Source organism: Ochlerotatus camptorhynchus, unplaced genomic scaffold (genome assembly GCF_037179485.1).
Source record: "Ochlerotatus camptorhynchus isolate MF236.1 unplaced genomic scaffold, CSIRO-AGI_Acam_v1.1 ptg000102l, whole genome shotgun sequence".
Taxonomy (NCBI): Eukaryota; Metazoa; Arthropoda; class Insecta; order Diptera; family Culicidae; genus Ochlerotatus; species Ochlerotatus camptorhynchus.
Window position 1 is genome coordinate 4,285,187 of NW_027040592.1, and position 26,982 is coordinate 4,312,168.

The window sequence follows — 26,982 nt, forward strand, 5'->3', positions numbered from 1 at the left end:
TGTTGCATGTCCCGGAGCCCGGCACTGTACCTTCGACAACTTTCGAAAGGGCGCGCGCACATGTGTTTCTATTTTGTAGTACAACCATGTTCCAAGTGACGGTGACGACGACCGGACTCGTAGTGCGCTGGTCGTGTTTCTAAACAAATATCCGTCCATCTGCACAACATACAACTCCTTGTTGCTCATTGCTGCTGCTGCTGCTAAGAGAGGTGCATTATGGAAATTGGTGCATGTCGTGAAAAACTTTTACAATGTCACACACCAGTACAACCAGCCCACATGGATCCCCCTGTATCTCTTATGCATCCCATCCGAGAAGGAGAGTCGAGGCAAACATAAATCATCTCACTCCCCCTTTTATTGCTACATTTATATACATTGTACTCACCACTTTCGAGCAACGGACGGCACGGCACATGCTGCTTCCGTTTTGCCAGGGAGTTTCTATTTCTGCCGTGGATTCCAACAGAGCCTACAGCGCGGGAAGTTCACTCGAGGGCATCCTTCCAAATGTCTTCTATTCTAATGCATTTTACGGACTGCGAGAGAGCCATTAGCACTTCATTTAATTGGATGTGACATGATTGGGTTTTATTGACTGTGGTTTTGAGGCGCCCTGATAAGTTCGTTTCTGATTGAATCCGATCGGATTTGTTTTTGTTGCTGCTGTTGTTGTTGTAGGTCAGGAAGGTTCGCTCCGTCAAAGTCGACGCCCGAAGACCACCTTGGTTGCTGCTACGCTGCTAGATTGAATCTAGGCGTTTGTTTACAAACAACCTGAACCGTCGCTACTTTGATGATGCACTGCATGTTTTGATTTATTTAATAAGTCAAATTATTATGGAGGCAATGTAAACAATTCCGGTAGATTCTGGTACGATGAAAAAGATCGAGGTTATAATTTTGACAAATCAAAGCCACCTTCGTTCCGGCACCGATAACGTCATTAGGTAAATATTTGACGCTTGCGCACTTGGGTTAAGAAGTTGCGGTTCTGGTTCCGAGCTAACACATGCCAACGGCTGTTAATAGCAGCCAGATTGAGCAAACATTTCATATTTGTCGACTTACGTCATCGACCGACGAGCCGCAGGCCAGGCAGGAGAGGAATCGACGTTTTCGTAAGTTACGACCGTAAATTCATCCCGATCCTCTTCAGACGACAAACAAGACTGACAATCGAAATTGAATTTCATTCTTGAAGAGACGCGACGCGGCGGGAAGATTATGACACTGTAGACGGACGGAGTTGCGCAACCATATGAAGTAGATCAACATGAGTCAGTGATCCTCGATTGCGTAACACGCACAAAGCAAACATCGACCACCAACGGCCTACTATGTAATGCGGAGTACAAGTACTTGTATTTAATAAACTCGTTTCGTTCTTGATCGAACGCGGTAGATATCAACGCAGTAGCGCATCAATCGAAGATCTGTGTCAAGTGAGTACCAGAGTCGGTTGTTTATTTGCGGTTTCAATGATCGTTCGTTTTCTGGGATAGCATAGTTACAAAGAAATGTTGTTAGAAGTAGATGTTCGTAAACTGTAGCAAACGTTGATATTTTATTCATATTCAAAGCCAATCTTCCTGGACGCACATCGATCACGCACGATTGCAAACATTCCCATTAGTTTACTGCTGTCATTGAAGAATGTAAACATAACCACATTAATTGTGAGTGTTAGATTTTCCACCCGGTTGGTGCAAGATTGTGCTCACTACTGATTGTCAGTGATTCCAGATGTTTTTCCTAGGTCAACTCCGTAGGTGTCAGAACTTTTGAATGTGATGAGCAAGGTGCCCATTGAGATTACGAATGAGTGCCCTTGACACACTCCATTCGTTGATTTTGTCGACGGATCCGTATTTCCGCAAAAATCGATCGTTTCCGTTGATCTACGAAAAATTCTGTAGATCTGACATGGCTGTTGGTGGCAATTTGCATGCCATCAACCAATACAACCACCGGTCTCATATATTGAAAACAACATTTACTGGAACCGGCGGCACCCGGCACGGCGGCTATTATTCCTCAACCGGTCGTTGTCGAATGTAGGAGTTAATAGTCATTTCTAGCGATCAGAATCATAAGGATCTAACCAACCGGTGGAAACTAACGATTTTAAACTGGCTCACACTGGACTGAACATCGATGAACGCACCCCATTCTAGTTGAAATTCCAGTACTACACTATGTTTGTTTTTGATTCGCTATGAAAGTTTGTGGATTTTCCTATATTTCGAGGGGTGCATCGATTAGCTTGGGACCGAAGAGAGTACCAGAGCTGAGTCAAAAAGATGAGCACGTTTCTTCGGGACCTTCTGGTCTTAGAGCCGCCTATATAGAGATTAGTGACGTTTAACGCACGCACAATAGCGTCCTCTGGATAACCTAAAAAAAATATGAAATTAGATCTGTCAAAAGGAGTTTGACAGGTAGCAGAAGTACCATCAAACGCACCGAAAAATGTTAATCCAACCGATTTAGTCAAATCGATTAAGAGAATCGATCATTGCAGTTAGGTCCTTATGATACTGAACGCTCGATTTAGCGTTCTTTATAATATGTAAATCAAAGCAATCGGCGCAACCGGCGGCGGCGGCATATGCGATTTGCTAATTTTGCGGAGGTGCTGTCGCAGCACAATTTGGTTCACCTCCACACATTCGTTGGGGGGATTGATTGCGGCACGTTGCGTAGGCAACCGATCCGATTCGATCGGTGCTCTGCTACGTGCGGCAGCCGCTTGAAACTCGGACAATTTGTTTCGTAGTTGATATTATTTTTATGAATGAATAGGTGGAATCTAAGCGGAGCCGCCTTGAGTCCAAGTACCTACATTGAGAAGGAGGCGTTAAGCGAAAAGGTTGCTAGGCTGCCTGCCTGTGTGGCACCCAATATGCAGATTCCGAAGGGCAATAGCAAGATTTATGGCCGGCTTTACTGAGGGCTCGCTAGTTAGCCGGGTTCGTAAATGAGAGATTTCAGCGAGAGAAAAAAAAGCATCTGGTTACCAGACGGATGGGCTTTTTGGGTTTCGATTTTTAACAGTTTTCTTTTATTGCAGATTTAATGAAGCTAAACCGTTTGCGGCTAATTACAGCAGGAATTATTTGAGCCTCTTTGAAACATTTAGATTCATTAACTAGAAAAGCAGGCAGAGGAACCAATATGACCATAATGGTTATTTGACATTTGACAGTGTTGCCGGAAATGCTTGGATGAATATAAAGGCCCATACACAATTCATCGGTCAGTGATAATTTGCAGACAAATGAATTGACAGCTAAATCTGTACACTTGTCTGCCACCGTTAGTATTAGAATAAAGGTAACTCTAAGACCAGAAGGTCCCGAAGAAACTGCTCAACTTTCTGACTCAGCTCTGGTGCTATCTTCGGTCCCAAGCTAATCGACGCACCCCTCGAAACAAAGGAAAATCCACGAACCCCTCACTTCAACTGTCAAACTTTCATAGCGAATCAAAACAAACATAGTGTAGTACTAAAAATTCGACTAGAATGGGGTACGCTTTTAGATGTACTTGGGACCAATAGGCTAGTCAAGTATCGAGCCAATTTAAAATCGTTAGTTGCCACTGGTTGGTATTAGTGAGCAGTTTCAGTAATACATGCGTTTTACTGGTTGAAAATAAATAACAAACCGCTGTCAAGTCGAAAACTTTGATAGCTGATTTCGTGGTTAAAAATAATAAACAAATCGATTTTACACTTGTCACTCCCAACCTGAGTGGTGCGGAGAAACACGAAATGGTTGTCAAAAAGAATCCAACGATCTAGAGCTGCTAAAAGTGATACTTTTCTCATACAATCCCCGTCGGCAGAGAAAGTATTGTGGTCAATGTTGAAAATATTGTCATTTCGGCATTTTTTTACTAATATTCTTCAACAAAAAACTTGCTCAAATACTCGGATGTAAACAATGTAACGAACGAACGAACCTGCACGAACTGCTGAAGGAAGAATGCAAACAAACTTTATAAGAGTCATGTGGGTAGGTGCACTCCCAACACCATGTACACGTTATTTATGGAGCAAAGGGTGAACTTTCGACAGCATGTATATGCAAATTGTGAGCAGTGCGTTAGCAAAACAATTTGTGATATCGGAAAATTTTCAAGTTGTTTCCTGCTGACTTGCAAAACAAAAACGGCTGTGTTCGCAGTACCCAGCTCCCAACTAAGCTTACCTATGTTTGGGTAGGTTCAGTTTTGCCGATCTGGGTGATTTCTACCCAAATTTGTGTATTCTTTAAATAGCGTAGTAAACAGCATTTCGTTTCGATTCGAAGATTTTTTCTTAACCCAATTGACATCGCTGCTACATTCAGAGTAGATCACAAGCATCAATATTCATGCACAACCAGCTATGGATGACGATACACACGGTTTCCAGCATTGCATTGCATTCTTGCTCTACTTTTGCACCGGACTGCATGTCCACCATCACGTTCATTTGACGGTACATGTGTGGCACCCTTCCGCCGCCGTCGTCGTCCGGTCTAATCGAAGCAAACCCGTAAATATTGCGCCTATACGTTCTAGACTTCCGAACCAGCAAACAAAGCCAGCTGCCCAAGTAGAACTAAAAAGCCAATTGCATAATCTCCGCCGCGCTGGTTGAACACATTTGGTTGAGTACCATTCTTCGCACACTGCGTTTTTTTTTTTCGTAAAATCAAACAAACAATACAGGAAAAATTATGGCTACATTTTTCAAACTCTCAATTGGAACGCAAACAGAACCGAAGGAGTCGGCGAAAATCGGCGTCCCTCTCTGCCTGTCAGACTCATTCATGAGCGCAAGGCCTACTATGCTGCACGGTAGGTCGGTAGGTACTTAGCAAACGAGAAGAAGAAGAAGCTGCGAGTGCACTCGAGATGGCTTGCGACGCACATGGTCGGTTTCTGGATGGATGGGTGCGCGTACGATTTTGGAAGACGGAAGAAGATGTCGTAAAAACCGGGAAAAGGAGGTTGTTATGAATTACAGTTGCAGGGCAAAAATAGAATGCGTGCAAAATTGCGACAAGAGGGGAATGCATTCGGCGTTCAAACGCCTTCGAATTAAGTCGGTCGCATACGGCGGATGGATGGACTGTTTGCAAGTTTAAATGGGATAACAGTGTAACTTTCCTCAAATAAACCAATAATGGGGCAGTAAATCAACTCCGCTGTCTCTATGCCTGCCTGGGACGGTTTGGCTTGTTTCGGGAAGTGTTTTGCAGTTAATTTATGATACCTGAAGTTGGAAAAAAAAATGCATTTCGAGGGGATTGTAATGGAAGAACCCTGCTCTGTTTAAGGGAAGAATATTTCCAAAACTGTTCTCAAAGACTTGAAGGAAGTTGAAGATGATGGATTGTGTTCAGAGATCAACATAGTCTTTGCAAAATAAGTTAAAATTCACAAAATTTCAAATTTTGTCCATGTATTTGAACAAAACTTGCGTTTGCAGTTGATGTAATGATTGAAAGCCATCGTGAAATGAAGGGAGGTTTTTGTTCGATAAATACTACAATTGAATACTTGTAAGATACATTTTAATACTTCTATCAATTGCCGATTTCGTCAACAAAAATTACCACCAAATTTATGTTATTTAAGCACAATTTTGATCACAACATGATTTCAAAATCAGATAAATTCAAATCAACGCTGGTCTACTAAGCTTAACAAACCACTGCAGTATATTTAGAATCCTAAAATTCCGTATAAATTATTAAATGTTCCCTAAATTATAACTCGGTCAAGCCAATTTTGTTTCACAATACACATAAATTGCAGTCCAAATGAGGGCATTTATGGACCACTAAGGACACTGAGGTAGTATTACCATAGAGGTAAATCCAAGACCAGAAGGTCCCGAAGAAAGGTGCTCAAGTTTTTGGCTTAGCTCTGGTACTATCTTCGGCCCCAAACTAAAACTTCGTTCCGATGTCAACCGCTAACTCCCGCTGCTTGAAAGGGACGTCCTTTGAGCTTTGTATTCTTCAAAGTACTAGTTTTGGATAACCCAATTTTCACTAACACCGTTACCAAAAATGGATTCTGGCCCAGTTTTGTCAGCGTTGCCCCATTCGAGCCTCGCCTTCGGAAGTAGCAATCAGCTACTGAGCTTGTTTTCTCAGGTAATTGCGCAAATTGTATATGTCCTGCCGAAGCACTACCTGGCGTAAAAAGTCCTTTCGCAGTTTCAGTCGCTTCTCACATTTTTTGGTCATGAGGGTCATGAGAGAGTTTGGCCGAAAAAAAAGTACCACCAGTACCGCAACGACTAACCCGTTTGAACAAACCGTATCTTCTGGTCTCGGAAACCAGTAACGACTTGAGCCTTTGAGGCTGCAGCCGCCTTCGAACAGCAGATGATGGCTAAGAATTATTGGAAGCCAATTCGTCAGCATCACCGATTGACGGAGATGCCGGAGGATGTTCCCGAGGTTGATTAAAAATCCGTGCTATTTATAAATTCCTAGCAGATCAGTATTTCATTGAGCTTTTTCGATATGGTCACCTGTCCTTCATGCAGATAACATATCTGGAGCTTCCCTTCACGGCTGGATTGTTTCACAAAGGCGCTTCTCACCTTGCGTTTTTTTTTTCGAAGGAAGTACTGAAAGGATTCATTGCTTCCACTGGAGAAGGCCTCTACTACTGCATTTGGAAGTCGAGGTCTTTCACTTTTTGACTTTGGCACGTTTGGGTTTCACTACTTTCCGACGGCGTTTGCATGATTTCCCGGAGAAGCAAATTTCCGATCGTTGGGGACACTTTCTGGAAGTCATCCAAGATGAAATTGCTGTCGCCATGATATCCGAAAGTGCAACTAGTGCTAGAATTGCAGCTACTGCACGACGAACTTGCTTTCAGAGTCGGAAGTTGAACTCTCGTCACTGCTGTCTGCGCCACCGGATGGGATGCAATGTCGGCGTTTGGTGGCTTTATGCTTACGAATGGTAGCCGTGAGTTGAACATCAGTCACAGTCCGTCGTGGGGAATCCAAAACACTAGATAATTATGCTCGGTTCCCCTCGCCTTTTTTTCGACCCACTTTGAAGATTGTTTTAGAAACTGGTCCCTTCGGCGTGATGGTTCAGTCGAGGTTTAGGCTCTGGTTTAGCGTAGTTCTGGAGGAAGTACTTCGGTGACTTGTCCTTGTGGATAAGATTGAGTACTGCGGTTACTTGATCGTTAAGGAAGGGATTCATAAGATCCGGAAAAAGGTGCAACAATGCAGGATATGCCAAGGCCGAAGAACAAGGATGAAGTTCGGTCATTCGTCGGAGTCGTAAATTATTACGGTCGGTTCTTCGAGAACCTGAGTACGGTCCTGTATCCTCTAAAAACCTGCTCAAGAACGATGTTCCATTCAGATGGACCAAGCTATGCGAAGACGTGGAAAGTGAACGAACAGATGCCTTCTCGATAAACATTTCAAATGGTCCTATCTGCTTTGATCGATTCTCTTCATCGACTTTCTCTTTTCATAACCACTGCTATGCAAACAGATTTCGCGCTATTTCTACCTGGGGTGGAACTTGCTGTCAAATCAGCCTACTGATCATTCTTATATGAAATTGGTCAAACGCAAACAAACCCTGTAGGTTTCTTATGGCTTGTTTACGTTTGGAACCAGTTATGCGAGGTAGGCGACGATTGTTCGTATTTGACAGAGGTGGCCCCCTTGAATTCTACCCCATAGATCGATAAAGGAGGTTCTTATCTAGCGTCCAAAATGTCAAATACAACAGGAAAAGGTTTTGCAGCTGAGTTATTGACGAAAGAGAAAATCGATGAAGGGAATAGATCAATGCAGATAGAAGCTTTTGAAATGTTTATCTAGCCTTGTTCACTATTCATCCGAACTGCCACTTTCTACGGACGCTTCACCCTACGAAGTAGGAGCCGTGCTGAGTCACGTGTACCCAGAAGGCACGGAACGTCCAATCTTCGGAGAGCACAAAGGGTTGCCGGTCATGTCAACATTGAGGATGCAACACTACGCTACGTATTTGGAAAGTTTCGGTTACGAGATCCGGTTCCGGAAGTCTACGGATCATGCGAATGCTGATGCCATGTCGAGGCTTCCGTTAGGAATAACTGAGTTCACGAAGTAACACCAGTTATAAAGTCACGCACAAAACTGAAACATTTTGCTCCGCGGCATGTGTTGGCAGCTTTTGTAAACAAAACAAATCACGTTGCCAAAACGTCTGATAATATTTCCGCTAATCTCTGTACATAGGATTATTGTGTGTGGCAGGATAATTACTCAAAATGGGATTATACCATATCAGGCATAACATTTGATAACGGCACAAAAGCATTTGTAAACAAACTTTCTAAGGCCCTTTTCACGCGAACCAAAGTACGCCCACGCAAACCAATACCACTTTCGGAAAGGTGATAGTTGCTCCTATCCGATGATGTTGTTGGTTTACGTGGGCGTACTTTGGTTCGCGTGTAAAGAGCCTTAGAAAATTTGTTTACAAATGCTTTTGTGCCGTTATCAAATGTTATGCCTGATATGTTCTCTCTTAATGGTCGTACGACTGTGCTCATTGATTTAACACACGGCGGCTCGTTATCCAAGATTCGCTCCTCAAGCCGCTGGCATAAAATACTATCTAATAGCGAATTCGTTTACTATCGGGGTTGGAACCAGTTCTAACCCAGTGCGAAACCGAACTTTTTGTCAGTGCGAACCTCAACCTGAGTTGGGTTTTAAAAACAAACGATCAAACTGACGTTTGTCAGAAAACAAGCAGACCCAATCTTGATACCAGATCCAGGTTGGAACTGAATAATAAACGAATTTGCTATAAGTTACACACCTGTGTAGAATCTTCATGGGCGGGGTTGCAGCGCGCTTCGACCGTCACCAAATGAGAATTTAACATAAGTGCGACATTACTATACACACTTAAAAATTATTGCCGACTTCGGTAATTTTTACCGAAATCTGAACAGCTGAACTGTTCGGTAAAATTTATGCAATTCAATTCAATTGCTTTTCAGCTACTTTGAAACTAAATCTCCACTAAAATGACAAGATTTGATCATTTAAGCAAAGGTTGAACATGTTTTGAAATTATTTTCAAGTTCAATAGCCTTTAAAATGAAGGTCAATGTTTTACCGAACGTTCAGTTGTTCTGATTTCGGTAAAATTTACCGAACACGAAATCTTAGTGTGAATATGCCTTTTTAAGCACCACCAATGAAGAGTATAGTCGCTATATTCATAGTCTGGCGGATAGAATTACGATCTATCAAAAAGCGGATATATTGTAGACCAACAATTGAAAAGGCAATATCAACTTTTGTAAAGAAAACGGTGATAATTATTTTCTCGCCAATCGAAGGTAAATTACCAGCATCATCGGATAGGGGACACTTTCCACAACCTAAAGATGGTGTTAGTTTGTGTAGGCCAGCCTTGTGTCACGAGAAAACGGTTTCCGAAATTTTGTTCGCAATAGCTGATGTGCTCTTTTCTGTTGTTGGTCGTGATTTGCTCCATTGATTTCGTTATTTGACAGTTCAATTGGTTCCCGAGATTCTATCTGCCAGACTATGAATATAGACCTTTTTAATGCACCACCAACGTAGAGGGTACCGCGCGAGTTCGCAAGGAAACGTCAAGCAAATCGTTTGTTTACATCAGAAGAAGGATTTTTCACAACGCATTAAAGCATTTTTCATTGAACATCTTTCCAATTTCCATCAGTTATTGTCTTATTTTACGATTTTCCACACATCTGAACTGATTTGCACCTTAACTATTCACACACAAGAAATCCGGAAGATCATAACCACTAAGGCACTTTTTCCATTTTTCTCAACAAAAATATTCCTGGACACTAGCAGGATCCTTGCAAAAACGATACTGTTTAATACTAGAGTCGGTGTATAATGAGTCACGCCAAGAGAAAAACAGTTGAACTCGTATCACGGTTTTCGAAAGATTTCCTTTATTTTCACTTGGCAACTTCAAATGACTTCTATCGAGAAAAAAAATAGCGGCTGTAGTAAATCATTATATCAGTGATTTTGTCAAATTATCTTAACAAAAAATAGTAGAAATACTCTTTACTGATCATTACCAAACGTATCCAAGACAATTTAATGCTCACTGCGTGTTTATGATTATTTCCTCGATTATATTTTATATTTTATAGCAATACCTTTCGTGAACCTTTCATAGCATCGTAATGTTTGTTTACTTTGCACGATAGGTAGCCGGTTTGACAGTTCATCAGGTAGACTTGGCTTCACTCTTGGCGTGACTCATTATACACCGACTCTACATTGATGGTGAATCAAAAGAGCCTATTATGCGTAATTTTAAAACGGTGGAGAAATTGAAAAACAAGATTGTTTTAACAGCTGACAGTGTTGCTAGTTTTACATGAAAACTGTAATAAACTATGATAACAGAACAGAAGTGGAACTTCGTATCAGAAAGTGACTGTGCTATGATGCAACCGGGCGAGAAACGACCACCAACGATCTGTAGCTAAATATATCAACTAGTCCATCGCACATATTTGGTTCCATTTGATTAATGATGACGCTCTCAATGATGACGATGCTTATCAAGTCGTTAATATGCAAATACGATAAAAAAAAACCACACAGTCAAGTCAACACCGAATGCAGCACATCACCAACGACGACGACGACGAACACGGCTACTGCGACCGGATATGCAGCTACCTCTGCTGACTGGATGACAGCGACCAGGCGCCGCTTGCTTTGCCAGAGTGAGGGAGGACTGCCAGGTAGACAGATAATTATCACCGGACCGGCTGAGCTCTGGAACCGCTTGTTCATTGTTTTCGTATACCCGAGCTCCCGTACCAGAGATCAGGTAAACAAAACGGGCAACGAAAGTGACTCACGGGTGGTAGGTGGCTTATTTAGGTTAGTTGTTCACACCTTCCTTCGCTGCTGCAAGTCATCAGGGCCTACTACGACGACGACGACGACGACAACGACAAGAAGCATAATAAAGGTAGGTGTCAATGATGCGTGCATTGGGCAAGGTCGTCACCGTAGTCGTGGTCGTTCAGGATGATTTATCTCGCTTGCTTTCGATTGCACTGGCACGCGAGCCCTGCAGAGGATCGAACACGTGAGGATGAGGATGTGGGAAGAATCTGGAGATAAACGAAGGGAGAACACAGGTAGATGGAAGATGATGATGTCATAACTGAGTGCAGCATCGCCGCTCGGGGAATCTCGGTAGGGTCTTTTATGTACGCTTTGAAACGATAATAACAGGTGAGATAATCTGGGCTCTGTGGCGTGTTTACATTGTAGTTCTTCAAAGTGGCTTTGTAAAGTGAACAAACAAAACCGAATTAACAAATTATACCACCGGAAATTGATAGGTATCGTCGTTTTCCCGACGTGCAATCATCGGCTACTGCGATCGGCCATATGTCAGCAGGAAGTCAATTTTCTAATGCAATTGATTATACCCGCAGGAAGCCGAGCGAAAATGGTCTGACGGTTAGAAAATAGCCAAATGGAACCGCACTTTTCGTCTGTCATCTGGCGTTATGATGAAAGCGAGATACGTAAAAAGATGCATCGTGGGCGTCACTAACCCAATTCTGATGGGAGGCCCTGCTTTCGTCATGCACCTCTTCATCCACTAAAACCATTCGTCACACGGTAGATATCACGCGCGGTAGAAGACGGTACCTTGGATCATCATCATAAATCAAGCGAACCGACGACGTGCAGTGGTGGGATTGTGCTTCATTTATATGAAAATCTTACTTCTCGAGTGATTCGTTACGCTCAGTCAGTCAGTGGATTGAATGGAAAGTTTTGAGTCGTAAATTTCAGATGAAAATGTCCAAGTTTTCCTTTCCATCAAATGGGATGACAGCCGCCCCTTGTTGATGCAACATTGTTCGATTCATACCTATTTGTAATCGTCTTGGTCGTCGGAGCACACTTTACCATCAACATCTGGCAGTTTGAAAAGTCGTTTCAATTAACACTAAGTGTCAGAAGAAAATTAAATGATCCAAAAGGTGCTAAACACTACAACATTAAGGATAGTTTCCGAAACACTAATTAGCCGGAGATGGGTTGAAATGTTTGCCGAACTAACAAACTCAAGTTGGTTGGCCGAAACTATGACTGTGCTCTGAAGAATGTGTTAAGTGGTTAAACCAGCCAATCAACTTCACCTAGGTAATATGATTTACAAACTTTTAAAGGTCGTTTTGCTTCGTTTCCTTTATTTAACGTCGGTCTCTGGTTCCGTAATCTAGTGCCAATCACCAACGGACATCGATTGCCGTCCATTGACGGCAATCGAATGGCCAGGGAATGGTCCAAAGAACTTCAAAGAAGTTAAGACAACTTCAGAAAAGATTAGGGAACTTCTCAGATGTTCCGAGAAATTCAGAAAAATATCCGGAACATCAGATAAGTTTCATTGGAAACTTCAGAAAAATCCAAAGAAGTTCAAAAATCCAGGGAATTTAAAAAAAAATTGAAATAACTTCAGAGAAATCCAGAGAGCATCGAATAGTCGATAGAAACTCACAAAAGCTTAAATATCTTTACAGAAGTTATGTTAAGTTCGGGAAATTTCCGAGAGTTTCAGGAAAATTAGCGGATCTTTAAGTTCGATCAAAGGACATCTGGACGATTTTGGGAACTCTAGAGAAGTTCTGACAACTTTCGGATAATTCTTACCAATTGGCATGTGATTTGTTGAGTCGCATAAGGATTTTGGTTTCAGAAGAATCTAGACACGTAAAACAACTATTTCAGGATAGAACAGTGGTCTGGACACAGACAAACAGACGTAACCCTTTCTCCTCAATCGTCTTACACGTATTTATCCGTTCAGTTTAAATACCCCTCGAATAACCTCACCACAGCGCGGATCATTTTGACGTTTCTATACATTCTAACGAACTTGCATACAACATTGTTTGAGAAAAGCTATTTTCCGCGAATTGCTCGCGAGATGTCGTTAGTGAGTTCCGTTACGAGAATTTAAAGGAAAATGTATTCGAAGAGTTACGTCTGTTCGTGTGTGGTTGAGGGATTGGCTAAACAGGGTTTGGATCTGAATTCACATCGTACTGAGTACCAATGCTACCGACGCCAGGGAGGTAGCATCCACACCTGAACCCTATCTGTCGACCCTTCAACTCATGAACCGGCTCATGGAACGACTTTACTTCCCTTCCGAGTGTATGCCTCAGAAAATCCCGGAGGCGCCAACTGGAATTGAACCTAGGCCCTTTGGAATGAGAGGCAATCACGCTTACCACTGCACCACTAACACATTGGGTTGTTTAAGCAGTGGAAAGATGAGGAGAATTCCACAGGAAGTTAAATGGAGAGTTTCAAAGGAATTCAGTGGAGTATTTCAACGCAATTCCTAAGGGAATTTCAAAGGAACTCAAAAGAGAATTGCAGGAGAATTATGAGGAACATTTTAAAGAATTGCTGAGATAATTCCAGAAGAATTCTAAGCAGTAGAACGATGAGGAGAATTTTGTAGGAAATTAAATTGAGAGCTTCAACGGAATACAATGGAGTGTTTCAACGCAATTCTGTCTGTGCAATATTCCAAAGAATTCCTGAGATAGTTGCAGAAGAACTATAAGCAGTGCAATGTTTAGAGCTCCAAAAGAATTCAGTGGAGTATTTCATTGCAATTCCTAGCAGAATTTCAATTACACTCAAAGGAGAATTCCAGTAGAATGATGTGAAATATTTCAAAGAATTCCTGGGATAATTACAGAAAACTTCTATGCAGTGGAATGATGACGAGGATTCCGGACTTTAATTGAGCTTAAAGGAGAATTATGTGAAATATTTCAATTAATTCCAGAAGAATTCTAAGCAGTGGAATGATGAGGAGAATTCTGCAGGAAATTAAATAAAGGGTCCCAAACGAATTTATTGGAGTATTTCAACGCAATTCCTATGGGAATTTCAATTGAGCTTAAAAGAGAATTATGTGAAATATTTCAAAGAATAGCCGAGATAATTCTAGAAGAATTCTAAGCAGTGGAATTGTGAGAAGAATTCCACAGGAATTTAAATGGAGAGCTTTAAAGGAATTCAGTGGAGTATTTCAACGCAATTCCTAGGGGAATTTGAATTGAACTTAAAAGAGAATTCTGTGAAACATTTGAAAGAATGGGATAATTTCAGAAGGATTCTAAGCAGTGGAATGATGAGAAGAACTTCGCAGGAAATTAAATGCAGAGTTTCAAAGGAATTCAGTGGAATATTTCAACGTAATTCGTATGGGAATTTCAATTGAGCTTAAAACAGAATTCTGTGAAATATTTCAAAGAATTCCTGTGATGATTCCAGAAGAATTTTAGGCAGTCGAATTATGAGGAGAATTCCGCAGGAAATTAAATTGAAGCTTCAAAGGAATTCAGTGGAGTATTTCAACGCAATTTCTAGAGGAATTTCAATGGAGCTAAAAAGAGAATTCTGTGAAATATTTCTAATTATTCCAGGAGAATTCTAAGCAGTCGAATTATGAGAAGAATTCCGCAGGAAATTAAATAGAGAGCTTCAATGGAATTCAGTGGAGTATTTCAACGTAATTCCCAGAGGAATTTCAATAGAACTTAAGGGAGAATTCTGTGAAATATTTCATATAATTCCAGAAGAATTCTAAACAGTGGAATTATGAGGAGAATTCCACAGGAAATTAAATGAAGAGTTTCAAAGGAATTCAGTGGAGTATTTCAACGTAATTCATAGGGGAAATTCAATGGAGCTTAAAACAGAATTCTGAGAAACATTTCAAAGATTTTATGAGATATTTCCAGAAGGATTCTGAGCAGTGGTAGGGGAAATTCAATGGAGCTTAAAACAGAATTCTGTGAAATATTTCAAAGAATTCCTGGGATGATTCCAGAAGAATTTTAGGCAGTCGAATTATGAGGAGAATTCCGCAGGAAATTAAATTGAGAGCTTCAAAGGAATTCAGTGGAGTATTTCAACGCAATTTCTAGAGGAATTTCAATGGAGCTTAAAAGAGAATTTTGTGAAATATTTCTAATAATTCCAGAAGAATTCTAAGCAGTCGAATTATGAGAAGAATTCCGCAGGAAATTAAACAGAGAGCTTCAATGGAATTCAGTGGAGTATTTCAACGTAATTCCCAGAGGAATTTCAATAGAACTTAAGGAAGAATTCTGTGAAATATTTCATATAATTCCAGAAGAATTCTAAACAGTGGAATTATGAGGAGAATTCCGCAGAAAATAAAATAAAGGGCCTCAAAGGAATTTATTGGAGTATTTCAACGCAATTCCTAGGGGAATTTCAATGAAACTCAAAGGAGAATTATGAGAAACATTTCAAAGAACTGCTGAGATAATTCCAGAAGAATTCTAAGCAGTGGAATGATGGAAAGAATTATGCAGGAAATTAAATGGAGAGCATCAAAGGAATTCAGTGGAGTATTTCAACGCAATCCTTAGGGGAATTTCAATTGAGCTTAAAATAGAAGTATGTGAAATATTTCAAATAATTCCAGAACAATTCTAAGCAGTGGAATGACGAGAAGAATTCCATAGGAAATCAAATGGAGCGCTTCAATGGAATTCAGTATAGTATTTCCAGGCAATTTCTAGGCGAATTTCAATTGAGCTTAAAAGATAATTCAGGGAAATATTTCAAAGAATTCCTGGGATAATAATTCTAAGCAGTGGAATAACGAGGAGAATTTCACAGGAAATTAAATGGAGAGTTTCAAAGGAATTCAGTGGAGTATTGCAACGTAATTCATAGGGGAAATTCAATGGAGCTTAAAACAGAATTATGTGAAATATTTCAAATAATTCCTGGGATGATTCAAGAAGAATTTTAGGCAGTCGAATTATGAGGAGAATTCCGCAGGAAATTAAATTGAGAGCTTCAAAGGAATTCAGTGGAGTATTTCAACGTAATTCCTAGCGAAATTTCAATTGAGCTCAAGGGAGAATCCTGTGAAATATTTCATATAATTCCAGAAGAATTCTTAACAGTGGAATTATGAGGAGAATTCCGCAGGAAATTAAATAAAGGGCCAGAAAGGACTTTATTGGAGTATTTCAACGCAATTCCTAGGGGAATTTCAATGAAACTCAAAGGAGAATTCTGAGAAACATTTCGAAGAACTGCTGAGATAATTCCAGAAGAATTCTAAGCAGTGGAATGATGGAAAGAATTATGCAGGAAATTAAATGGAGAGCATCAAAGGAATTCAGTGGAGTATTTCAACGCAATTCCTAGTCAATTGAGCTTAAAATAGAATTATGTGAAATATTTCAAATAATTCCAGAATAATTCTAAGCAGTGGAATTACGAGAAGAATTCCATAGGAAATCAAATGGAGAGCTTCAATGGAATTTAGTATAGTATTTCCACGCAATTCTAGGCGAATTTCAATTGAGCTTAAAAGATAATTCAGGGAAATATTTCAAAGAATTCCTGGGATAATTCCAGAAGAATTCTAAGCAGTGGAATGAAGAGAATTTCACAGGAAATTAAATGGAGAGTTTCAAAGGAATTCAGTGGAGTATTTCAACGCAATTCCTAGGGGAATTTAAATTGAGTTTAAAAGAGAATTCTGTGAAATATTTGAAAGAATTCTAAGCAGTGGAATGATGAGAAGAATTCCGCAGGAAATTAAATGGAGAGCTTCAATGGAATTCAGTGGAGTATTTCAACGTAATTCCTAGCGAAATTTCAATTGAGCTCAAGGGAGAATCCTGTGAAATATTTCATATAATTCCAGAAGAATTCTAAACAGTGGAATTATGAGGAGAATTCCGCAGAAAATAAAATAAAGGGCCTCAAAGGAATTTATTGGAGTATTTCAACGCAATTCATAGGGGAATTTCAATGAAACTCAAAGGGGAATTCTGAGAAACATTTCGAAGAACTGCTGAGATAATTCCAGAAGAATTCTAAGCAGTGGAATGATGGAAAGAATTATGCAGGAAATTAAATGGAGAGCATGAAAGGAATTCAGTGGAGTATTTCAACGCAATTCCTAGTCAATTGAGCTTAAAATAGAATTATGTGAAATATTTCAAATAATTCCAGAATAATTCTTATCAGTGAAATGACGAGAAGAATTCCATAGGAAATTAAATGGAGAGCTTCAATGGAATTCAGTGGAGTATTTCCACTTAATTTCTAAGGGAATTTAAATTGATCTTAAAAGATAATTTAGTGAAATATTTCAAAGAATTCCTGGGATAATTCCAGAAGGATTCTAAGCAGTAGGAATGAAGAGAATTTCACAGGAAATGAAATGGAGAGTTTCAAAGGAATTCAGTGGAGTATTTCAAAGCAATTCCTAGGGGAATTTAAATTGAGTTCAAAAGAGAATTTTGTGAAATATTTCAATGAATTCTAAGCAGTGGAATTATGAGAAGAATTCCGCAGGAAATTAAATGGACAGCTTCAATGGAATTCAGTGGAGTATTTCAACGTAATTCCTAGAGGAATTTCAATTGAACTTGAGGGAGAATTCTGTGAAATATTTCATATAATTCCAGAAGAATTCTAAGCAGTGAAATGATGAGGAGAATTCCGCAGGAAATTAAATAAAGGGTCCATAAGAAATTTATTTTTTGGAGAATTTCAACGCAATTCGTAGGGAAATTTCAATTAAACTCAAAGGAGAATTCTAAGAAACATTTCAAAGATTTGATGAGATATTTCCAAAAGAATTCTAATCAGTGGAATGATGAGAAGAATTCTGCAGGAAATTAAATGGAGAGCATCAAAGAAATTCAGTGGAATATTTCAACGCAATTCCTAGTGTAACTTCAATTGAGCTTAAAGGAGAATTCTGTGAAATATTTCAAATAATTCCAGAATAATTCTAAGCAGTGAAATGATGAGGAAAATTCCGCAGGAAATTTAATAAAGGGTCCCATAGGAGTTTATTGGAGTATTTCAACGCAATTTTGAGGGGAATTTCAATGAAACTTAAAGGAGAATTCTGAGAACATTTCAAAGAGATGCTGAGATAATTCAAGAAGAATTCTAGGCAGTGGAATGATGAGGATAATTCCACAAGAAATTAAATTGACAGTTTCAAAGGAATTCATTGGAATATTTCAACTCAATTCCTAGGGCAATTTAAATGGAGCTTAAATAAGAAATCTATGAAATATTTCAAAGAATTCCTGAGATAATTCCAGAAATTTTCTAAGCAGTGGAATGATGAGAAGAATTTCACAGGGAATTAAATGGAGAACTTCAAAATAATTCAGTGAAGTATTTCAACGCAATTCCTAAGAGAGTTTCAATTGAACTCAAAGGGGAATTCCAGGAGAATTCTGAGAAGCATTTCAAATAAATCCTGGAATAATTCCTGGGATAACTCCTGGGATAACTCCTGGGATTATTCTAGAAGAATTCTAAGAAGTGGTATGAGGAGGAGAATTCCGTTGGAAGTTAAATGGAGAGCTTCAAAGCAATTCAATGAAATATTTCAACGTAATTCCTAGGGAAATTTCAATGGAATTCAAAGGAGAATTCCAGGGGAATCCTGAGAACTTTTCAAAGAATTCCTGAGCAGAAATCAAAAAATTATTTAGTGAGCAGTTCCATTGAAGATTTCTGTATTTTCAGGACAATCTAAAGGGGAGTTTCTTGATTTTGTAGAGAATTTCTAGAGTTCTATGAATAAAATAATAAGGGAATATTAGAGAAAGTACTGAAATTCAAAAAATCATGATCCAGATTTCGGAAAGTTTTTAAGGTTTCGAGACTTTGAAAAGTTTGGGAAAATTATCATACTAAAAAGAAATGTAATACCTCACTTTATCAAGACTCTGGGACTCGATTGATTGAAATGCTGGACTTTCCAATTTATAACTTCAAATAAACCAAATGTCTGAGACAAAGGATTATGGATCTTCACAAATTTTCAAAAACCATGGACTCAAAAAACTTTTTTGAAGCTTTTATGGACATTTAAGTTTTTTAGATCTAAGATTTAAATCAATTTGCAGGTTCTTTTCCGGTTTTCCTGGTCAATAGCTCGAAAATTTCCAGCCTAAGGCCGATAGTCTCTCTAATAAAGAAAATAATGATTTCGGAGCTATGCTGAAGCTACCTTAAATTCTCTAAGTCTCTCGGGCCTTCTGTAAAGTAATTTCCTGAAGTAAATGAAACACCTTGAGGTTCTCTTCTTTCCTGATGTTCTCTAAACTACCCTGAAGCTCTCGCAATTCTCTTGAAGTTTTTGGCACTGTCCCAAAAATCTTCAAACTTTCCTGAAAATTTCAAGCTCCCAAATTATGTTTGAAGTTTTTTTAGCTTCGAGTTAACTCCCAGAACTTTCTTAAAGATCCTCGATTTTTATTCTGAAATTCATGGAGCTGTCTTGAATTTATCGAAAATAACCTTTACATTCCAATAAACATCCCCAAAATTAGTTGCTAAAAATCTCTGGACTTTCCTGAAGCTATTGGGACTGCCCTTGAGATCTCTGAGCTTTTCTGATGATCTCTAGACGTAGTTTCTCTGAGGTTCTCGGAATTTCTTTAAAGTATCCTCACAATTTCCTCACGATCTCTGGACTTCTCTGAAGTTTTCTAGACTTTCCTTAATTTCTCTGGATATCTCTGAAGGCTTTAGGCAGTTTACCTGAAGCTCATTGAACTGCCTTTAAGTGCTGGAAACTTCTCGAAGGTGCCCGAGTTTTCAAAGAAGTTATCAGTACTTCTCTTACCATCGCGCATTCCTGAAACTTTCCCGAAATGATCGGTATTTCCTTTCGGTCTTCGGAACATCTACATCTACTACATCTACTTCGGAACATAAGTACCTTAACAATTTTGTTTTCTGCACTTCCCTCATTTCCCGGAGCTTCTGTGAAACATATGATTTTTTTATTAAGTTCTCTGAACTTCCACGATGCTCTTTAACTTATCTTTAATCTTTGGAGCTCCTGGAAGGTTCTCACTATTTTTCTGATTATAATGGAGCTGCTTTAAAATTCTCGAAATTTTCCTAAACCACCGCTGTTTTCCTGAATTTCCTAGGACTGCTCCGAAGTTCTCAGAACTACGCCGATGATCACGTAATTTCCTTTATAATCTCTTAGGTTTTGAAAACTACGGTAAAATTCCATGCAATTTTCCATGTCGTCAAATCTGGCATCCCTGAATGCCAATCAAATCCCTGCACACTAAAACGAAACCAATCAAATCTAACCAAAAATATACCTTGATTCTTCCGAATGTTCGAGTTAATCGCTCAGGAAGCAAAAAAACAATTTTCTACAGTATATTACACCATTACGGAGCAACTCCACTCCACCGATCAATCTTCCACACAACAATCTTCAATTCAAACGAAACACGCCGCGTAAAATATGCCGTCATCGTTCCCAATAGACATTTCGATCCGATCTACCATTCTGCCCACGCCAAATTGTTACCACATACACACACACACTCACTCCATATCCGTTCGGTGGTTCTCTGTTTTGAACACGGATAAAAATTCGATTTCACACCGAACGGAAACCGAATTGCACGGAACGGCCGGTCGCTGGTCCAACTTGGAGAGAGCAAGATCAGCTGCCTAGGACCGGCCGCCTTCGTCGTCGCGGTGTGCCAGAACCAAGCTTCAATATTGACTCAGCGGACGATCGGACTGACGCGACGACGGTAAACAACATTACGTCAGAGTTTGACATTGTAGGTTGCGCGTGCGCCAACGGCGCGCTAGAACACCACATTTCAAACAAATGGACAATATGTTCCTTTCTTCTGCGACGGCCGCCAGTTTGCAACGCTTGCTGTGTCGACCGTCGATGCAGTTGATCCATTACTTCGGTAAACAGTGCAATTAGTGAAGTTTTGTGGACTTTTCATTAGTCAAAACCACGAAATTGAAGACAGGTGAAGCAAGCTTCAAGACCAGAGGAAGTCGTGATTGTTGTCGGCTCGGTCATTTTCAGATCGCAGTTGCACAACTGCAGACTGTATATATGACAATAAAGCGATGTAGAAGGACGCCCATGTAGGTGTTAAGTGAGCAATCAATTCTAATTAATATGGCAAATTTCGCTCCGTGTACGTCATTTGGAGAAACAACGCACACAGGGCATCCCATTGTTGGTATTTTGAGATCATCGTCATGAGGATCAGCTGGTTTGGTCACGGTCGCACCCAACGTTTGACAGTTGTTTCGTGGGGCATATTTTGATTATTTTAAATGACATTATGACAGTGGCGTCGTGCCGAACCGGTTCGATCTTGCGTCTTCCGATGGTGATCAAGCTCGGCGATGGGCGGAATAGCTTTCACACTGTGCGGGTTGGACGCGCCCACACGCACGCACGCACACTCGGTGTGTCGGAGTTGAAGTCCAATATTAATGGGCCATGTTCACTTTAGTGTGGTAGCACTTGAGATGAATTACAAAATCAAGTGATCCAGGGTGCCAGATTGTCTGAAGATTGCAAATGTTTTGGCCTACTGTATGCCAAAAAATATCGGAAACCGAAACACCAATTCCTGCGTGGTAAAGCCTGCAGGCGGTTGCAACAGCTGTCACTATTTTACTAGAAACTAGCAACCGGGTTGCTGCCTCACCGAGAGCAAGGTGTGATGTTGTTAGTCTGTCGGACTAAAATAAACAACAAATCATGATCAATTTACATTCACACACACCGCTAGAGCTCTACCGGCGCCGAGGATTAGTGCAAAACCTGAAGGAAATATGAGTTAAACAAATTCATTCGAGGCGAACTTTTATCGGTTTCCGTTTCGGATGATAAACATATGCGACTTTTTGGCCGCAATCGGGTTCTGTTTCGAGCGAGCTTAATTGTCGAACGTATGCGTTCGAGCAACAGCTCGAAACGAAGAAATTTAACGAATCCAAATAGTTGGCGATATCTGAAGTTCAAGGCTAATCAGCGCTCCGAATGGAATTTGTTGCAGAGAGATGATTCATGTTTCAGTTGAAAGGGTAAGTCTAGAAATGCTTCATAAAAAATTAGCAATTTGATTTCACAACATTCCTTTACGCCCATGGAGGGGCAATCGATCGTCACTGAAAAAGTTTGGGTGGATGAATTGCATCAATGTGCTGCGCGAAGCAAACAGCTTAAATTAGTTTGCGATTGACGCCGGAAAATAATACTCACAAAGTTTGTTCCACCCAGAATTAAGTTCAACTGACTCAAATTGGAGTAAACCCCAATTACTCACTAGTACCTTATTGAATGATAGGCACGAGTGAGGCGAATATCTCGTTTCTTTTTCCGCACACCAATCTTGGGTCATCTTTATTGTCAGTGTGCCGCAGTTGTGCCGGTCATAGAGCAAGCTGCAATTGTTTGTTAAATACCCATCCCGGCAACCCGGTATTTCTGACACCATGAATATTTTGGCTTGAAATCGCAAGAATAAATCGGATTTAGGATGACGCGGGAAGTGGCGGGTGTGCGAAATTTTAGTGAATTAAGGGTACTAATGGGGTCTGATGAACTGCCTCTTTCTCTTGAGCCCACTCTAGAACCTACGTTTCGTATTTAGATCTATAAGTGAACTGCTGGTCTGAGTTTCTCTGGCATATTCAATTAGAGGATGTTCCTGAATATACAGTCAAACAGCACGTAATGCTGTGAACAACTTCAATGACAGTTGTCCAGCAGTGCTCCAATATTTACAACAATCCAATGCCTACGAGATTGTGCCCAAGGTATGTCGAAGGTATGCCAAAGGTGTGCCGATGGATGTGCCCAAGCTGTGCCGAATGTAATTTCGGCACAATGTGCTCAGTGACTTACCTCTTGGGCTCAACCCTAAATTAAGTTAAAAGAATTCAAATTTAGGGTAGTTTTTATTTTCCCTGTAGGAAGCATCTTGGTTCTGTCAACACGTCAGCTGTGCTGGTCAGAGATGTCAGGTGTATTTCGAAAAAATCTCCAACATGTCTTCACATGTCTTCAGCGCTACTTTTACAAATTTGCGAGCGGGTAAGGCTGTTCAATATTTCAGATTTATTAAACTGAGTCATTAGCGTCATCAACGCCCTACTTGGAAGGCAAGAGCAGCGAAATAGTTAAAGAAACATCATTTGACTTCAGGGAACTTAGTAGTACAGTCGAAATTTGCTGGTTGGGCCACCACTAACGAATTCGGTTCGCCATTTAGAAAATTTTACTAGATCCAAAATGACCGAATTTTAGAAAAAAAAAGTGAATCATTGCCCGCAACAAACAATTACGCAAAGTCTCATACAAATCGGAGAAGGTCGCTTCAAAAATCCAATTTTTGTTTTCGCTTTTTTTGCGTGGAAGGGCTCTATTTGGTCTGGAACTGCTCTAAAGAACTTCAAGGAACTTTGTAGATCTTCACAGATTTTCAGGTAACTTCGAAAAAGTTCAAAGATCTTTAACTTTATTGAAGTGCAGCCAATTGAAGTTCCCGGAACTTTGTAGAAGTTCCCGGAACTTTTTAGAAGTTCCCGGAACTTTGTAGAAGTTCCCGGAACTTTGTAGAAGTTCCCGGAACTTTGTAGAAGTTCCCGGAACTTTGTAGAAGTTCCCGGAACTTTGTAGAAGTTCCCGGAACTTTGTAGAAGTTCCCGGAACTTTGTAGAAGTTCCCGGAACTTTGTAGAAGTTCCCGGAACTTTGTAGAAGTTCCCGGAACTTTGTAGAAGTTCCCGGAACTTTGTAGAAGTTCCCGGAACTTTGTAGAAGTTCCCGGAACTTTGTAGAAGTTCCCGGAACTTTGTAGAAGTTCCCGGAACTTTGTAGAAGTTCCCGGAACTTTGTAGAAGTTCCCGGAACTTTGTAGAAGTTCCCGGAACTTTGTAGAAGTTCCCGGAACTTTGTAGAAGTTCCCGGAACTTTGTAGACGTTCCCGGAACTTTGCAGAAGTTCCCGGAACTTTGCAGAAGTTCCCGGAACTTTGTAGAAGTTCCCGGAACTTTGTAGAAGTTCCCGGAACTTTGTAGAAGTTCCCGGAACTTTGTAGAAGTTCCCGGAACTTTGTAGAAGTTCCCGGAACTTTGTAGAAGTTCCCGGAACTTTGTAGAAGTTCCCGGAACTTTGTAGAAGTTCCCGGAACTTTGTAGAAGTTCCCGGAACTTTGTAGAAGTTCCCGGAACTTTGTAGAAGTTCCCGGAACTTTGTAGAAGTTCCCGGAACTTTGTAGAAGTTCCCGGAACTTTGTAGAAGTTCCCGGAACTTTGTAGAAGTTCCCGGAACTTTGTAGAAGTTCCCGGAACTTTGTAGAAGTTCCCGGAACTTTGTAGAAGTTCCCGGAACTTTGTAGAAGTTCCCGGAACTTTGTAGAAGTTCCCGGAACTTTGTAGAAGTTCCCGGAACTTTGTAGAAGTTCCCGGAACTTTGTAGAAGTTCCCGGAACTTTGTAGAAGTTCCCGGAACTTTGTAGAAGTTCCCGGAACTTTGTAGAAGTTCCCGGAACTTTGTAGAAGTTCCCGGAACTTTGTAGAAGTTCCCGGAACTTTGTAGAAGTTCCCGGAACTTTGTAGAAGTTCCCGGAACTTTGTAGAAGTTCCCGGAACTTTGTAGAAGTTCCCGGAACTTTGTAGAAGTTCCCGGAACTTTGTAGAAGTTCCCGGAACTTTGTAGAAGTTCCCGGAACTTTGTAGAAGTTCCCGGAACTTTGTAGAAGTTCCCGGAACTTTGTAGAAGTTCCCGGAACTTTGTAGAAGTTCCCGGAACTTTGTAGAAGTTCCCGGAACTTTGTAGAAGTTCCCGGAACTTTGTAGAAGTTCCCGGAACTTTGTAGAAGTTCCCGGAACTTTGTAGAAGTTCCCGGAACTTTGTAGAAGTTCCCGGAACTTTGTAGAAGTTCCCAGAACTTTGTAGAAGTTCCCGGAACTTTGTAGAAGTTCCCGGAACTTTGTAGAAGTTCCCGGAACTTTGTAGAAGTTCCCGGAACTTTGTAGAAGTTCCCGGAACTTTGTAGAAGTTCCCGGAACTTTGTAGAAGTTTCCGGAACTTTGTAGAAGTTTCCGGAACTTTGTAGAAGTTCCCGGAACTTTGTACAAATGCCCGGAACTGTGGAGAAGTTCCCGGAACTTTGTAAAAATGCCCGGAACTGTGGAGAAGTTCCCTGAACTTTATAGAGAAGTTCCCTGAACTTTGTAGAGAAGTTCCCTGAACTTTGTAGAGGAGTTCCCTGAACTTTGTAGAGAAGTTCCCTGCACTTTGTAGAGATGTTCCCTGAACTTTGAAAAGAAGTTCCCTGAGCTTTGTAGAAAAGTTCCCTGAGCTTTGTAGAGAAGTTCCCTGAGCTTTGTAGAGAAATTCCCTGAATTTTGTAGAGAAGGTCGCTGAACTTTGTGGAGAAGTTCCCTGAACTTTGTGGAGAAGTTCCCTGAACTTTATAGAGAAGTTCCCTGTACTTTGTAGAGAAGTTTCCTGCACTTTGTAGAGATGTTCCCTGAACTTTGTAGAGAAGTTCCCTGAACTTTGAAAAGAAGTTCCCTAAGCTTTGTAGAGAAATTCCCTGAGCTTTGTAGAGAAGTTCCCTGAACTTTGTAGAGAATTTCCCTGAACTTTGTAGAGAAGGTCCCTGAACTTTGTAGAGAAGTTCCCTGAGCTTTGTAGAGAAGTTCCCTGAACTTTGTAGAGAAGTTCCCTGAACATTGTAACGAAGATCCCTGAACTTTGTAGAGAAGTTCCCTGAACTTTGTAGAAAAGTTCCATGAACTTTGTAGAGAAGTTCCCTGAGCTTTGTAGAGAAGTTCCCAGAGCTTTGTAGAGAAGTTCCCAGAGCTTTGTAGAGAAGTTCCCTGAGCTTTGTAGAGAAGTTCCCTGAACTTTGTAGAGAAGTTCCCTGAACTTTGTAGAGAAGGTCCTTGAACTTTGTACAGAAGTTCCTTGAACTTTGTAGAAGTTCCCGTGCACTTTGTATGGACCTCGGAACTGGATCCGGTGGCATCGTAAATGTGGCCAATTTATAATTTTCATTGAACCAATTCGTGCGACACCTCAAAATTCGCAGAATTTCACGGAGAATTCATCAGAAACTATGTGCACTGTTTCGAATATGAAGAAAATGTGTAATCAATCCACGAGTGACCTGCGTTTTAGCGAATTTGAGTCGGATTCTACAGCCGTGTGCCACGAAGATGTGACAATTTATTATTATTGGTTGCAATTAAAACTGGACTGCTTAAAAAATGCGATCAAAGTGCACGTTTACGTCAAATCGATTTGTTGTCTTCCGAGCACTTAGTCTGGCTTCATACAGAATAAGTTCACCGTGCACTTTTATCAAACTTTTTAACAAGTGAAAACACGCTTATTTATTCAGTTTACCCGCAATCTGCTCGAAATACACGCAAAATTGGGGGAAATTTTCCCCTACCTAATAGTGGTGTTAGTATGCGTGGGAGAGACAGTTACGCCAATTCGACGATCAAATGCATTGTTTACAAAAGTTGATACGTTCCTTCGAAAAATTAATCGAGATTTTGTGATTTTTCCTTCTAGAACCATGAAAAAAGTAGCCAACATTTCTGGAATAACAATAGAAAAGGACCCATCAGCATTTGTAAACAAATAGTTATAAAGTGCTTTCCTCACAAACCAAATGCCACCCACGCACACCAACACAATCGTATAGGGGAAACTTTCCCCTATTCAATGATGGTATTGGTTTGCGTGGGCGGCCTTCGTTTTCTGAGGAAAGGACTTCAGAACGGTTTGTTTACAAATGCTGATGGGCCCTTTTCTATTGTTGATCCAGATTTGTGCGTTTCATAAAAAAAATAGTAATTTGTGAAATTGCTGGTAGAAAGTTACGACAAAACTGCTTGACAAAGGGACCATTGGAACAGTCGATTATCTGTCAATGGCTTGGTAATCGGCACAAGACCTGTCAAATGCCGGACATGACGTCATTCTACTTACAGGCACTCTACACACTTAAAAATTTT

General features: G+C 40.4%; 1 protein-coding gene across 4 annotated transcripts in view; it reads right to left on the reverse strand.

Annotated features, from left to right (window-relative positions):
* Positions 1–26,982, reverse strand: part of if (inflated) — a 188,840-nt gene that overhangs the window by 154,702 nt on the left and 7,156 nt on the right. The window lies entirely within an intron of this gene.